This window comes from Piliocolobus tephrosceles, chromosome 17, assembly GCF_002776525.5.
Source record: "Piliocolobus tephrosceles isolate RC106 chromosome 17, ASM277652v3, whole genome shotgun sequence".
In the NCBI taxonomy this organism is placed as follows: Eukaryota; Metazoa; Chordata; class Mammalia; order Primates; family Cercopithecidae; genus Piliocolobus; species Piliocolobus tephrosceles.
Window position 1 is genome coordinate 17311238 of NC_045450.1, and position 14230 is coordinate 17325467.

Below are 14230 nucleotides of genomic sequence, written 5' to 3' on the forward strand. Positions count from 1 at the left end.
AGTCCAAATTTCCAAAGAGCACCCCCTTAGGGTGCCTCCTAGCCAATTTAAAAACCTTACAGCTTGAACAAGACCTTAGGAGGAAGCGGTTAATTTTCCTTTCCACTGTGGCATGATTGACCTCAGCAATTTCTGCCAGCGGCTAGGCAAGTGGTCCAAAATTAATTACGTACAAGGCTTTTGGGCCTTAAGCTCTCGTCCCTATACTCCTCCTTCTCTCCACCCCCTCCCTTCCTGCCCAGACTCCTCCTCCTCCCCCCATCCAGATTCCTTCTTCCTCCTCCTTATCTACTAGGAATCTACTCAGTCCCATGCCTCCTTTGGGGCCCCCAACTGGCTGTCTTGAGTCCCCTATCTGTGCCCACACCCTCCTACAGTGTTAGCACCTTTGCGAGAGGTGGCTGGGGCGGAGGGGGTAGTCAGAGTACAAGTCCGTTTTTCATTGGCAGATCTTTCCAAAATTGAGAAGCGTTTAGGTGATTTCTCAGCTAATCCTACCATATACATAAAGGAATTTAGATACCTTTGTCAGGCCTATGACTTAACTTGGCATGACCTCCAGGTTATCCTAACCTCTACCCTAAACTGACTGAGGTTCTAACCCAGTATACCCGGTTAGATCCGGCCTCCCCCACAGGGGCCACCATTTTGGCGTCTTATTTCATTTCTCAATCAGCTCCAGACATTCGTAAAAAACTTCAAAAGGTAGAGGATGGTCCTCAGACACCAATACAAGACCTAGTTAAATTAGCCTTTAAGGTCTATAACTCCAGAGAGGAGACGGCTGAGGCACAGCTCCTAGCAGCGGCTTTACAGCCCAGTCGTAACCCCAGGCCAGAGAGCACATACTCTGCAGACTCCAAGGCTACAAAAGGAGCCTGCCTGCTATAAGTGCGGCAAGGCAGAACACTATGCCAACAGGTGTCTGCAGGGTCCCCGAGCCCCAAGGCAGCCTTGCTATAAGTGCAAGGCATCAGGACATTAGGCCAGTGAATGTCCTAACCCTCGTCCACCAGCAACCCCCTGCCCTGCTTGCCAGCAGGGAGGACACTGGAAGTCTGATTGCCCCACCCTGAGAACAGGTGCTGCGTCTCCACGTGACCCCCTTTCCCAGGATCCTGGGAGCTCCTTCCAGCTCCTACATCTGGACAATGACAACTGAAGGTGCCAAGACTCGGGGACCCCCATCACCCTTGCCGAGCCGCGGGTAACTCTCCTGGTAGCGGGTAAGACAATTAATTTTTTAATTGACAGCGAGCCTACCTATTGCTTTGCCATCCTTCTCTGGACCTAGCCTTCCATCCAATATCTCTGTAGTAGGAGTAGGCGGAAAGCCATCCACTCCATGAAAAACTCCACTCCTTAATTGCTGCCTACCCAAACTACTTTGCGCACTCGTTCCTCATTCGCAGCTAAAAAGGGCCCCTACCGAAAGCAATCAGTGGAAATCAGTTTGGCTTTCCCCGACTCACCTCAAACTTACTAAATTTTCTTAACTATCTCATACTCCCCAACCTTGCCAGGACCATCCTTCTGGGTTTTGCCCATAGTCCAACAAATGCTTCCATTCCTCATTCCTATACTAATACTGTGCCTTATTTTATTCTTCATCCGTACGTCCAAATACCAACCATGGGCCCCGACCTTAACGACGCCCCTTAACAGCAGGAAGTAGCCAGACAGACCACGGCGCCCCTTTATCACTATTATCAATAAAAGGTTGGACTGTTTGGACGAATGGAGGCAAGATGGTGCACTTCCGGGTTCTTCTTCACCACCAACTCTTCCCGCACGCGCGAAAATGCAGCCGGCACCCGGGAAGGTGCAGATCAACTGGGCATGTGCCAGGTGACATCAATCCGAAGAGACCAAGATTTACCTGGTCACACCTGCGGAACACCCCCGACACGCCCGTGCCCCGCCTATTGCCCTCCCACTCCTAGAAAAGCCGCTCTCGGCCATTGAGCCACACGGCCTTCCTGAGTCTTTCACTCCTGTCCGGGTGTCAGGACTGCAGGAACTCCGTCCGAGAGCCCCACCGGGGGACTCCGCCAGCCTTCTTTGCCGGAGGCCGACAGACCTCTTCCCCACACCTTAGGTTACCAAAAATAAATGTGCAGTTTTGCTCCTACCCTTGCCTGGTCGCTGGTTCTTTTTGTGCTCGCTCGGCTGGTCTTAGAAAAACAAATCACCAGGATCAAAGAAATTTTACATATTTACCAAGAGAAAAAGCAGATTATATGCAAAGAGTCAGAATCAGTGTGGCTTTAGACTTCTCAGTAGCAATTCTAAAAGCTAGAAGACAGTGGAGTCATGTCTTCAAAATTTTGAAGAAAGTGATTTCTGTGAAAGGAAAATAAACCTTGGGACTCCAAAATCACTAAGCTAGAGGGAGAAGTCAAGCTTGGACCTGCTTAGGGCAAACCTGCTTCCCATTCTATTCAAAGTTATCCCTCTACTCACTGAGATAAATGCTTATCTAATTGTCTCCTTTGGAAAGGCTAATCAGAAACTCAAAAGAATGCAACCGTTTTTCTCTTATCTACCTATGACCTGGAAGTCCCCTCCCCACTTTGAGTCATCCTGTCTTTTTGGACAGAACCAGCTTTCCCCTTTTTTTTTTTTTTTTTTTTAAGATGGTGTTTTGCTCTTGTTGCCCAGGCTGGAGTGCAATGGCACGATCTCGGCTCGCTGCAACCTCTGCCTCCTGGATTCAAGTGATTCTCCTGCCTCAGTCTCCCCAGTAGCTGAGATTACAGGCATGCGCCACCATGCTCGACTAATTTTTTTCTTGTACTTAGTAGAGGTGGGGTTTTACCATGTTAGTCAGGATGATCTTGAACTCCTGACTTCAGGTGATCCACCCACCTTGGCCTCCCAAAATGCTGGGATTACAGGCGTGCGCCACCACACCTGGCCTACGTTCATCTTACATATATGGATTGATGTCTCACGTCTCCCTAAAATGTATAAAAACCAGGCTGTGCCCTGACCACCTTGGGCACATGTCGTCAGGACCTACTGAGGCTGAAGTGTCATGGGCACAAGTCCTTAACCTTGGTAAAATAAACTTTCTAAATTGACTGGGACCTGTCTCAAGTATTTGGGGTTTATATTTCCAACCTAGGGTTCTATAGCCAACACCTACATGTAACATCTCCAATAATAATAATAACTCCTTTTTCAGAAGGCTAGTAAAATAAGTACGTGATGAAATTGAGGCAATAAACCAAGAACATAGAACATATGGTTCTTTGAGAAATAGGATCTCCACTACAGAGGATGGACAGAGGGGATTGCCCAGAAAGAGTTTGCTCCTCTGGTGTGGGGAGCAGAGAGCAGGCTTGAAGCCCCAGGATCTTCATACTCCTGGAAGGTAGAATTAATAGCTTTGTGATACAGAGGGATATAAACAGAGAGTTACAAAACTAACCAAAAATTGGAGACTGAACCAGTGTCGAGATCATACAAAATGTTAAGCAAATTTTTATTTTTATTTTATTTTTATTTATTTTTTATTTTTTGAGATGGAGTCTCGCTCTGTCACCCAGGCTGGAGTGCAGTGGCCGGATCTCAGCTCACTGCAAGCTCTGCCTCCCGGGTTTACGCCATTCTCCTGCCTCAGCCTCCCGAGTAGCTGGGACTACAGGCGTCCGCCACCTCGCCCGGCTAGTTTTTTGCATTTTTAGTAGAGACAGTGTTTCACCATGTTAGCCAGGATGGTCTCGATCTCCTGACCTCGTGATCCACCTGTCTTGGCCTCCCAAAGTGCTGGGATTACAGGCTTGAGCCACCGCGCCTGGCCTTAAATTTTTAAAAGGCAACTATTATTAATTTCATGGAAAACAAAAAGTTGTGCAGTAAAGGAAGAAAATATCATAGAACATATATTGCATGATGCAACTGTGGAAGGCATTTGGCATGGTCATGACACAGGGAAATAATGAATATTAAACTATCAAAAATCATTGCAAAGACTCAGACAGGAAGTGTGTGTGTTTGTTGTGGGTAGAGGTCATGGAGGCAGGGAGGGAGGGGCAAGAAAGCAAAATTTTCATTTTCTTTGAGGAAAAAACAACAGTTAATGCCTGAATATGAGAAATCAAGACATCACATTATAAACATGCCATTTAAGTATCCAAAGTTACCAAAAGAATCAGCTACAAGAGACAACAGTGGTTGCCTCATGAAAGGAAACAAGGAGAAGCAAGTTATTGCTCTTTATAACAAGCTTTTTAGAACCTTGGCTCTTTAAAGTAGATGCATGTATAATTTTGGTCATATGTTATGTTTATATATATAAAGATATATAAACATATGCAAAATAATGTGTGTGTATATGTGTATGCATGCATGTGTGTGTATGCATGTGTATATGTATTCAATTAATGGGCGTATAGAGTATAGAAAGTTTTAGAAGTTCTCTGAGCCACACTGCACACAGTAGCCATGAGAAAAATTAATCTTGTTGGATAATGAGACATGGTTAGCAAAGCCTGACACTGGAAGGCACAGCCTGTAACATAGACTAGGTAGATTTCGTTTAGTTCTGGATCTTTTGCCAACAAAGCCTTGGTACACAAAAACCTGTAAGGCACAGGTAAGATATTAGGGCATGGTAGAAATACCCTAGAGGAGTCTTTAGAGGAGTCTTATGGGTAGAGGTAGTTTGGGCTCCCTCCTCTAAACATCCCTTGTTGTTAAATGTGTATCGAACACTCTGGAGCACGAAAACACAGGTAAACTGAGTCCTAATTGGTACATTTGCCATCTTGTATTTTTGCTTTCCTTATGAAGGTGTTAACTGGGGAGAGTTGTGAGGCTTCTTAACCAAAGCACTTCAAAAAAAAAAAAAAAAAAAAAGCAAGATGGGAAAACAAAACCCATTACAAAATAGTAATGGCCGTCTCGTTAGGTAGCAGAATCATCAAAGTGTGTATTCTTCCTTATTTCCTATACATGTGTTTTTAAATTGGGGCACACTTTAAAAAAAATCCTAATATGCTTTCTTTCTTTTATTTCTAATTCTTTTCTTACTGAAACTCACACATTATTTCAGATAACTCCACATTCTATCTTCTGTATGCATAATCCATACCCTGTGTACAAGATGGTTGCCAGGGAGACCCGTCTTTAAATTGATCAGCAAACAAGTTTTAGAGGGTTGGCTTTAAAACACAAACTTACAAAGTGACTCCAAAGCCTCAGTTTAAGAGAAAATGTTCCAAGAAGTCTCACTTCGAGAAACACTTGTTCTGCAACACCCAGATAAAACTTAGATAAGGGACGACATTTTAGGACTTCTCAAACGTTGCCACAGAATCCCTGTCCCTGGCCGCCATCTTGTAGGACTATGGGAGTCCTCAGCATTCATGACGAAACTACATTTTTGCTTCATGTTCAACACTACAGCAATAAAATTAATGGGTTGAGCATTTTCTCCTTAATAAGTGCTGCAGATATAAATGTCTCAGCCATTTGTCTTTCAGTGGGGGTTAAAAAAACCAACAAAACAAACACTCCTACTATAGCATTGCATTCTTGCGTTTTGGTTAACATTATTATTTAAATTGCATCTCCCATGTTTCTAGATTAAGGAAAAGGGGCTGTTTGAATAGGTTACACTTTGCTTTTTCATTCAGGAGACTGTTTAGAGCCTCGAATCAATTCCATCTGACTTTCTAAAATGCGTTGGGGGAAAAATACATTGTGATAAATAGTATTTGCAATGGAAATACCAAGAAGGAAAAAGAGACGTTTCTGTTCGCTTCAGCAAGAAGCCATTCAATTTGTGGACTATGCCTGTCCCTTGTTTTATTTTCCTTCCACTGAAAGGAATTTTAACCATTTCACTGCTATTAAACCATTCCAAAATGGGCATGGCAAAATGCTGTATGTCAGAGGCTTGCTATCTTATCAAAAAATTTAGCTCCTCAGGCTGTGTAACTTGGGACAAGTCACTGAATGTCTTTCTATATCTCTATTTCCTCAACTGTAAAATGCATGTAATAATGAGACTTACTTTAGGGAATTAAGAGCAGGACTTTCAAACTCTTATAATCTGCAATAATATATACACTTCAAATCCAGTACTCATATGCACACAAATACATATACACCTATATCTATATGCATATATGGTTCTACATACATGCCCATCTGAAATTAAAATTTCACAAAATAGGAGTTATCCATATTAGAGGTGATGCATTCACGTAGTTTTTACTTATTCTTTTTTCTTTTCTTTTCTTTTTTTTCTTTTGAAACAGAGTCTCACTTTTTCACCCAAGCTGGAGTGCAGTGGGGCAATCTCGGCTCACCACAGGCTCCGCCTCCTAGATTCAAGTGATTCTCCTGCCTCAGCCTCCTGAGTAGCTGGGATTACAGGCGTGTGTCACCATGGCTGGCTAATTTTTGTACTTTTAGTAGAGACAGGGTTTCACATATTGGCCAGGCTAGTCTCAAACTCCTGACCTCAAGTGATCCACCCGCCTCAGCCTCCCAAAGTGCTGGGATTGCAGGTGTGAACCACCACGCCCAGCAACGTAGTTTTTATTCTATTTCATGTTTTTAAAAAATGAGTTTTGTAACCCTCTACATTGACTCTGTGACTAAATAGATCACAATATGAAATTTGAGAAACACTGATTCAAAGCAAGCGTTAGCAAATTATGGCCAACAGCCGAAATCTGGCCAAATGACTGTTATTGTAAATAAAGTTTTATTGGAACAAGTCATACCTAGTCATTTACCTATAGTCTATGGCTGCTTTCTTAATACAATCAAACTTGGGCAGTTTCAACAGAGACTGGTCCCCAAAACTAAAATATTATCTAGCCCTTTACGAAAATGTTTGCCAACCTGTGGTGTAGAGGATTCAATGTTATGTGTCCAATGTAAAGTCTTTAACACAATGCCTGGGGTATCAAGAGGCTTTAATAAATACCTTGTCTAGTATTATTGTAGATGGTGTTACTGCTACTACTACTCTAGCTAAAGCTGAGTAGCTGTGGAAGGAGTTTTCTCATCAAACAAAGATGATAAACAGGCTTAGCTCAAAAAATATAAAGCAGATAGAGAATAGTTAGAAAAAATGAACAAACTTACTATTTGATAGCACAGCAGGGTGACAACAGACAATAACTTAATTTTACATTTTAAAATAACTAAAAGAGTGTGACTGGGTTGTTTGCAACACAAAAGATAAATGCTTGAGGGGATGGACACCCCATTCTCCATGATTTGATTATTTCACATTGCATGTCTGCATCAAAACACCCCATGTACCCCATAAATGTATACACTTACTATGTACCCACAAAACTTAAAAATAAAGAAAAGAATCAGATAGAGGGATAACAGAGACATTCAATCTCTTTTTTCCCCAAGTTTGAGAAAGTTGTATCAGACTAGCCAATTCCCCAAATTGGCATTATCAGCCTCCTCACTGCCAGTCAAACCAGCTGAAAAAGAGAGGTTAGAGCATATTGAAGTTTTTAAACCCCTTCTGATCCCTCCTCTGAAGGTGCCCTGTTCTTCTTCCTGTAGTCATTAGAGAATAAATCTCTGATAAGCAAAGTAAATTAGATGCAGCGACATTCTGCTAATTGAGTCGTCTCCTCTGCTTGACTGGGCTGGGCTGTTAATTACCAGCTAATCTTATCAATATAAGATATTCTGACTGGCAGATCAAGGCTCCTGGAGACAGGGGTAGGGGACCCAGTTTGCCCCCAAAGTCTCTCATTGACCAAAGTGGGTATCAAACCTTCCAGTCCTACCCGAAACGGTCTGAATGCTGAGGCAAGAGAGTTTAGAAGAAGAACAAGACTATCACTCAAGAATCATGCAGGGGAAGCAGAGGGAAATGGCAAACCTCCAAATAAATGTTAAGGCAAAGTAAGAAAGGGCCAAGATTACAGATCATGCATTATTAAAGCTGCATTCTGACCTCTCTCCATCTCGATCAAATTTTCTTTCAGCGAAGCACAGGGGCTTACGGAGAGATAAAAAGACTTTAAAATATAAATTAAGTCCTATTTATTTCACCACCCCGAGCCAAGCATGCCAGGTTCTGTCTGAATGTGTTGCCCAGAAAGACTGAATAGGTTGGCTTTCAGCTAGATGAATGTCTGTGATTTGCTGACATCTGGCAGGGGGTGTCCTGGAGCCAATCAAATCAAAGCCCCCCACCTGCCAACCCAGAAAACATTAGGTTCTGTGTGGGAATCTCTGTCCCCACTTCTTTTCAGAATTACCCTGATAACCATTTGTTAATCTTCCAAAGAGCCTAAATCAGTGTGTGGAAAATTAGAAGGATGGAGTGTTTGCTTCATTTACCGACAGCCTTCTCAAAAAGGCTCCTACACACCAATTTTATGACAGGTCCCAGTCGTAAGAATTTCAGTTGTAAAGGAGGATGAGCCCATCAGATCTGCAAAAGGTAAATTAATGGATAGTACCCAGTACTGGCAAGAGTACAGGGAAACAGGGAGTCTCAATGGCTCTCGGTGGGAATGGAAACTGAAAGAGCCTTTCTTCTGGAGGGTTTTGGAGGATGGGATGAGGCACTTGTGATATTAAGATCTATAATGCACGTACCTTTTGATTCAGCAATCCGACCTCTAGAAAACTAGTAATAACAGCAAATTCCTTTTTAATATACCACAATTTATCAATTTTTACACTTGATAGACATTTGGGTTATCTCTGGGTTTTTACTGTTACCATAGTTTTGCCTTTTCCAATATGTCATTTAGTGAGAATCTTCCCATATGCAGCCTTTTCAGATTCGCTTCTTTCTCTTAGTAATAAACATTTAAGGTTCCTCCACATCTTCTCATGACTCAATGGCTCATTTGTTTTTAAAGCTGAAGAATAATCTACTGTCTGAAGGCTCCGCAGTTTACCAAACTAAAAGGCATCTTGGTTGCTTCCAAGTTTTGGCAATTACCGATAAAGCTGCTTTAGACATTTATGTGCAGGTTTTTGTGCGGCCCATCGACTTTTTAAAGTAGTACGTTTTGTATACGTACACATGTGTGTTTAAATCGCAAACAGATCACACTAGGAGCTGTTTGACCTCTGGAGAGAAAACTGGAATCTAGTACAAAAGGAACGTGAAGAATAACTTACTTTTTATTCTGTACAGCTGTGTGTCATTTTAATGATTTTGTGTTGAACATATATTCATGAAGTTACTTAAATAAAGAGTTAAAAACTAGAAAACCAAAGATAAAATAAAAATTAAAAGCATATGCAAAGTCCATGGGGGTAAACCATAGGTATATTATATACATATAAAGTATATTCTCTCTATATAAAGTATATATATATATTTTATATATATACACACACTTTTTTTTTTTTTTTTTTGAGATGGAGTCTCTGTCACCCAGGCTGGAGTGCAGCGGCATGATCTTGGCTCACTACAACCTCCATCTCCCGGGTTCAAGCAATTCTCCTGCTTCAGCCTCCCGAGTAGCTGGGATTACAGGCACCCGCCACCATACCCCACTAATTTTTGTATTTTTAGTAGAGACAGGGTTTCACCATGTTGGCCAGGCTGGTCTGGAACTTCTGACCTCAGGTGATTCGCCCATCTCAGCCTCCCAAAGTACTGGGATCACAGGCGTGAGCCATGCCCCCAGCCCAATCCTCATTTTTCATTGTATTGGTGAAGTGGCCTACATACCAAAATTTATCTGAAACCCCAAAATCAATGTTTCTGGCATTTTCACAATTATTCACAGACATGCATATGTGCAGAGCACAAAAGAGTTGAGTCATTCAAGATGCACTTCTCAACCTGTCAAACAAAGTGACACCCTGCCCATTTGTTTTAGCTCACATACGGTGGACAATGATCCTTTTGTTTCTTTCTTTCTTTCTTTTTTTTTTTTTTTATGAGACAGAGTTTCACTCTTGTCACCCAGGCTGGAGTGCAGTGGCGCGATCTTGGCTCACTGCAACGTCTGACTCCCAGGTTCAAGCTATTCTCCTGCCTCAGCCTCCAGATTAGCTGGGATTACAAGTGGCTGCCACCATGCCCAGCTAATTTTTGTATTTTTATAGAGACAGGGTTTCACCACGTTGGCCAGGCTGGTCTCACACTCTTGACCTCAGGTGACCCACCTGCCTCAGCCTCCCAAAGTTGCTGGGATTACAGGTGTGAACCACTGCACCTGGCCACAAGTGTTCTTTTTATGGGGTCTACTTAGTGACACATTTTTATGTTTTCTTTCTCTTTTTGGTGCCTTCATTATTTAAAGTGACGCTGTCCCCCAACCCCCCAAGCATAGTGCAGAAGTGCTCTCTAGTGTCCCTTAAAGCAAAAAGGCTATGAAATGCCTTTCAGAGAAAATATGTATGTTACATAAGCTTTGTCCAGGCATGAATTATATTGCTTTTGGCTCCGAGTTCAATGTTTATGAATCAAAAACATGCATCTGTTAAATAAGGTGTCTCTAAACAGAAACACACATAAAACGAGGTTATGTATTGATTGGCTGAAAAATGTTGCAACTAGAGGCTCCCAGGAACCTAACCTTGTATTTCCTCTAAGAGCCGTGTTTTGGTATTTGCTATTTCAGTGTTCGTTGTGGCTTTATAGAACATAACTACCATGAATAACAAAACCTGACTAAGCTCTGCCAAATTGGTAGACAGTAAACTTGTACATAAATCACGGTGATGGTTGTAATAATCATTATAATCATATAAACCAGGGATCAGCAAACCACGACTTCTGGGCCACTTCTTGTTTTTGTCAATAAAGTTTTATTGAAACATACACAGGCCTGTTTGTTTACCTACTGCCTGTGGCCGCTTTCATCCTAAAACTGCAGATTTGAGTAGCTGCAGCAGGAACCATATGGATCTCAAAACTTAAAATATTTCTATCTGGCCCTTTTTAGAAAAACATTGCCAGTTCCTGAATTATAAACATGCACCATTTACCCAGCATTTATTATGCCAAGCGCAACGCAGGCTACTACGTGTGTTGCTACTCTGAGTAATAACTACCTCTAAGTATGTGTCAAGCACTCATATATGATGTCATATTTAGTCCTCATTTCTGCAACCCTGAAAGGCGGCTATTCCATCCCCATTTTACACCCGAGGAAACTGAGGCTCAGAAAAGTGACAGTCACCTGCTCACACTCACACAAACTAGACAATCAGAGCCAAGTCTGACTTGCTCCAATGCCCACACACTTGCCCTGTGGAAGAAACAGAAAAGGCAGGTGCATGTAACCAAATAACATTTTTTTAAGTGAAAGGCTATGGCCATATGTCTTAGAGATTGAAATAGAGCCTGAATGAGACAAGGAGAGAGAGAGAAAAAGAAAGACCAGGGCTTGATGTGTACAGTGATAAACCCTCTCACTCCATGGATAAATGGGCGCCAACAAAGAAGTGAGGGAGTTCAGTGCCATTTAAGCTAGAAGAAGATCAGACACTGCCCAGGCTCCACCCAGAGCCCTTCATCACTTTCTCTCGTCACACAGGTGGCCAGCTTCTGACTGTCAGTATGCAGACCCTCCCACCAAGGGCTTTCCAACTATGTTTAGCCTATGCACGCAGTGGGGGCTGATGCCTCTGCAGCAGCCTCCAGCCAATGATGGCAGGGGTTGGAACATCAGTACCCCAACTTTCTCATCCTTCTGGCGGCATGACCCTGAAGCATGTCTCTAAGTGGCTCCTAGAGGTTCCCAGTGGGACCAAACCTTGCTTATCCACAGGAGTAACAGCTCAGCAACACACCTTGTCCTGGCTGCTGTACTTCCTTGCTTCACCCTCCCTGCCCCACTCCCTTACTGTTGCTTCCTGGGATCCCTTCCCACATAAACTACTTGTACATAAATCCTTGTCTCAGGTTCTGCTTCTGGGGAAGCAGTCTCTAATCCATCAGCTATCAGTCATGGGTGGCAATGTAATATATGGAGGTATTTATTACAGTTCTGTTCGCATTCTAATGAACAAGTTGGCCTCGTTAAGACAAATGTAGAACATTAGTTTAATCTTTCCTTTCATCCTCCTTTAAGCCTCTTGTCATGTTCAGTTCACATACCGCCATATACAACAATGTGAAGAGGGTAGCAGAGTAGAAAATGGAAAGAATCCATGTCCAGTCTGGATCTACTTACCCCCAGATTTTTTGTTCCTCATCCAGTGTTAGTTGAGTCTTTTACTTGCCACCAAATGTACCCCTACTGACACCAGCTTGAAGATGCTTTATAAAATCAACAGACAATGCCTCAGTGGTATTTCTGCCAAAAATGCATAACTTGTATTCAGGATGAAGAAATAGCAGAAAAATCCAAATTCAGAATAATTCAACAAAGTAACTGGCTTGTGCTCTTCAAAAATGCCAAGGTCAAGAAACACAAAGAAAGAATGAAGAACTGTTTCAGAGTGATGGAAATTAAAAAGATAAAACACGTAAATAGCATGTGTGATCCTAGATGGGATCCTGGGCTGGATTGAAAACAAAAGAACTTGACATTTGATAAAGTTTGAAAATAGACTATGGGAATAGATAAATGTAATATATCAATGTTATATTTCCTGACTTTGAGAACTGAACTGTGGTTACGTAAAAGGATGACCTTGTTCTTAGGAAATACACACTGAAGTATCCAGAAGTACATATACCAAGGCACTCTCAAATACTTCAGAAATACACAGAGACGGGGAGGGAGGGCTAGGAACTAATAGAGTCAACGGAGCAGCACAAACCATGGTTGAATCTGCATAAAGGCTATAATCAAAGCTCTTTATATTATTCTTAAAACTGTTCTGTAAATTTGAAATTATATCAAACTTTAAAGTCACCAAAATATTAGGCACCATAAGCACTTATATTTGTTAGGTAAAACCTCACCTTACTTCTGCTTTTTCTCCCTCACTTTGACTACCAGCAGGAAGGTAGAAAAGAGCAAACAGAAAAACCAGAGTGAGGGGGTAGAGGGAACATGGATTGAGGAGAAATTGTTAGGTGAGAAAATTCCAGTGTTTTTCCTTGGTCTTACAGTCGTCTCCCCAAAAGTGATGTGAGTTTAAAGGAATCACCCCAGAGAGTTCAAATATTATCAAATTAAAAACATAATTAGTTGAGTGTATATCTGATCTGATGTTGAGTCCCGTTCTAACTGCTTCACGTATATTAATGCACTTAATTTAATTTTAACCCATTTCATCAATCAACATATAATTCTTAGTTATTGGAGATATATTTTAAATGTAATTAATCTAATCATTTAATGTATATTAATATACATCAATCTGTTAGTGATATGTAATCATTTATTATGCATTAATAAAACTTAATGTCTTAGACCTCATAATATTTAATCATTTAATTCCCAAAAGTGAAGCCTCAGGGTTTGGTTTGTTTGTTGTTGTTAAGTTTTGTGAAAGCCAATAGTTGATGAAAATAAAAGCTAACATTTCATGAATGCTTAGCATGTGCCAGGACTAATTCCAAGCATTTGGCATGCACTTTCTTGTGATTAGATTAATGCTTCCAGCAGCCCAGGAAATCAGTACCATCATTAGCCCGCATTTCACGCTTAAAGAGGTTGAGAAATTTGTTCAAGTTCACAGAGAGGCTATGCAACAGAACTGGATTCAAATCCAGGCTGTTGTGCTTTAGAACCAGCAAAGGGTTGATTTTGAAAATGTCATTCAACCATGAAAGGGACGAGTGGGTTGAGGGTTAATCAGGTATGGTTGACCCAGCTCTCATTTTCTACCTTTTTTTTGTGGCTTTGGTAAGCAATACTACATACCCCAAAAGAACCCCAAAAATTTCCAAAAGAGCAAAATGACTGCCTTTTCCTCAAAATCCACCACAAATCACGAAGTAATTCCCATGGGACTAACACAGGGCCGCTGCCCACAGGTCATGCTAAGAAATGGAGAACCAAAAGACAAGAATAGGCTGGGCGCAGTGGCTCAAGCCTGTAATCCCAGCACTTTGGGAGGCCGAGACGGGCGGATCACAAGGTCAGGAGATCAAGACCAACCTGGCTAACATGGTGAAACCCCGTCTCTACTAAAAAAAAAATACAAAAAACTAGCCGGGCGAGGTGGCGGGCGCCTGTAGTCCCAGCTACTCGGGAGGCTGAGGCAGGAGAATGGCGTAAACCTGGGAGGCGGAGCTTGCAGTGAGCTGAGAACCAGCCACTGCACTCCAGCCTGGGCGACAGAGCGAGACTCCGTCTCAAAA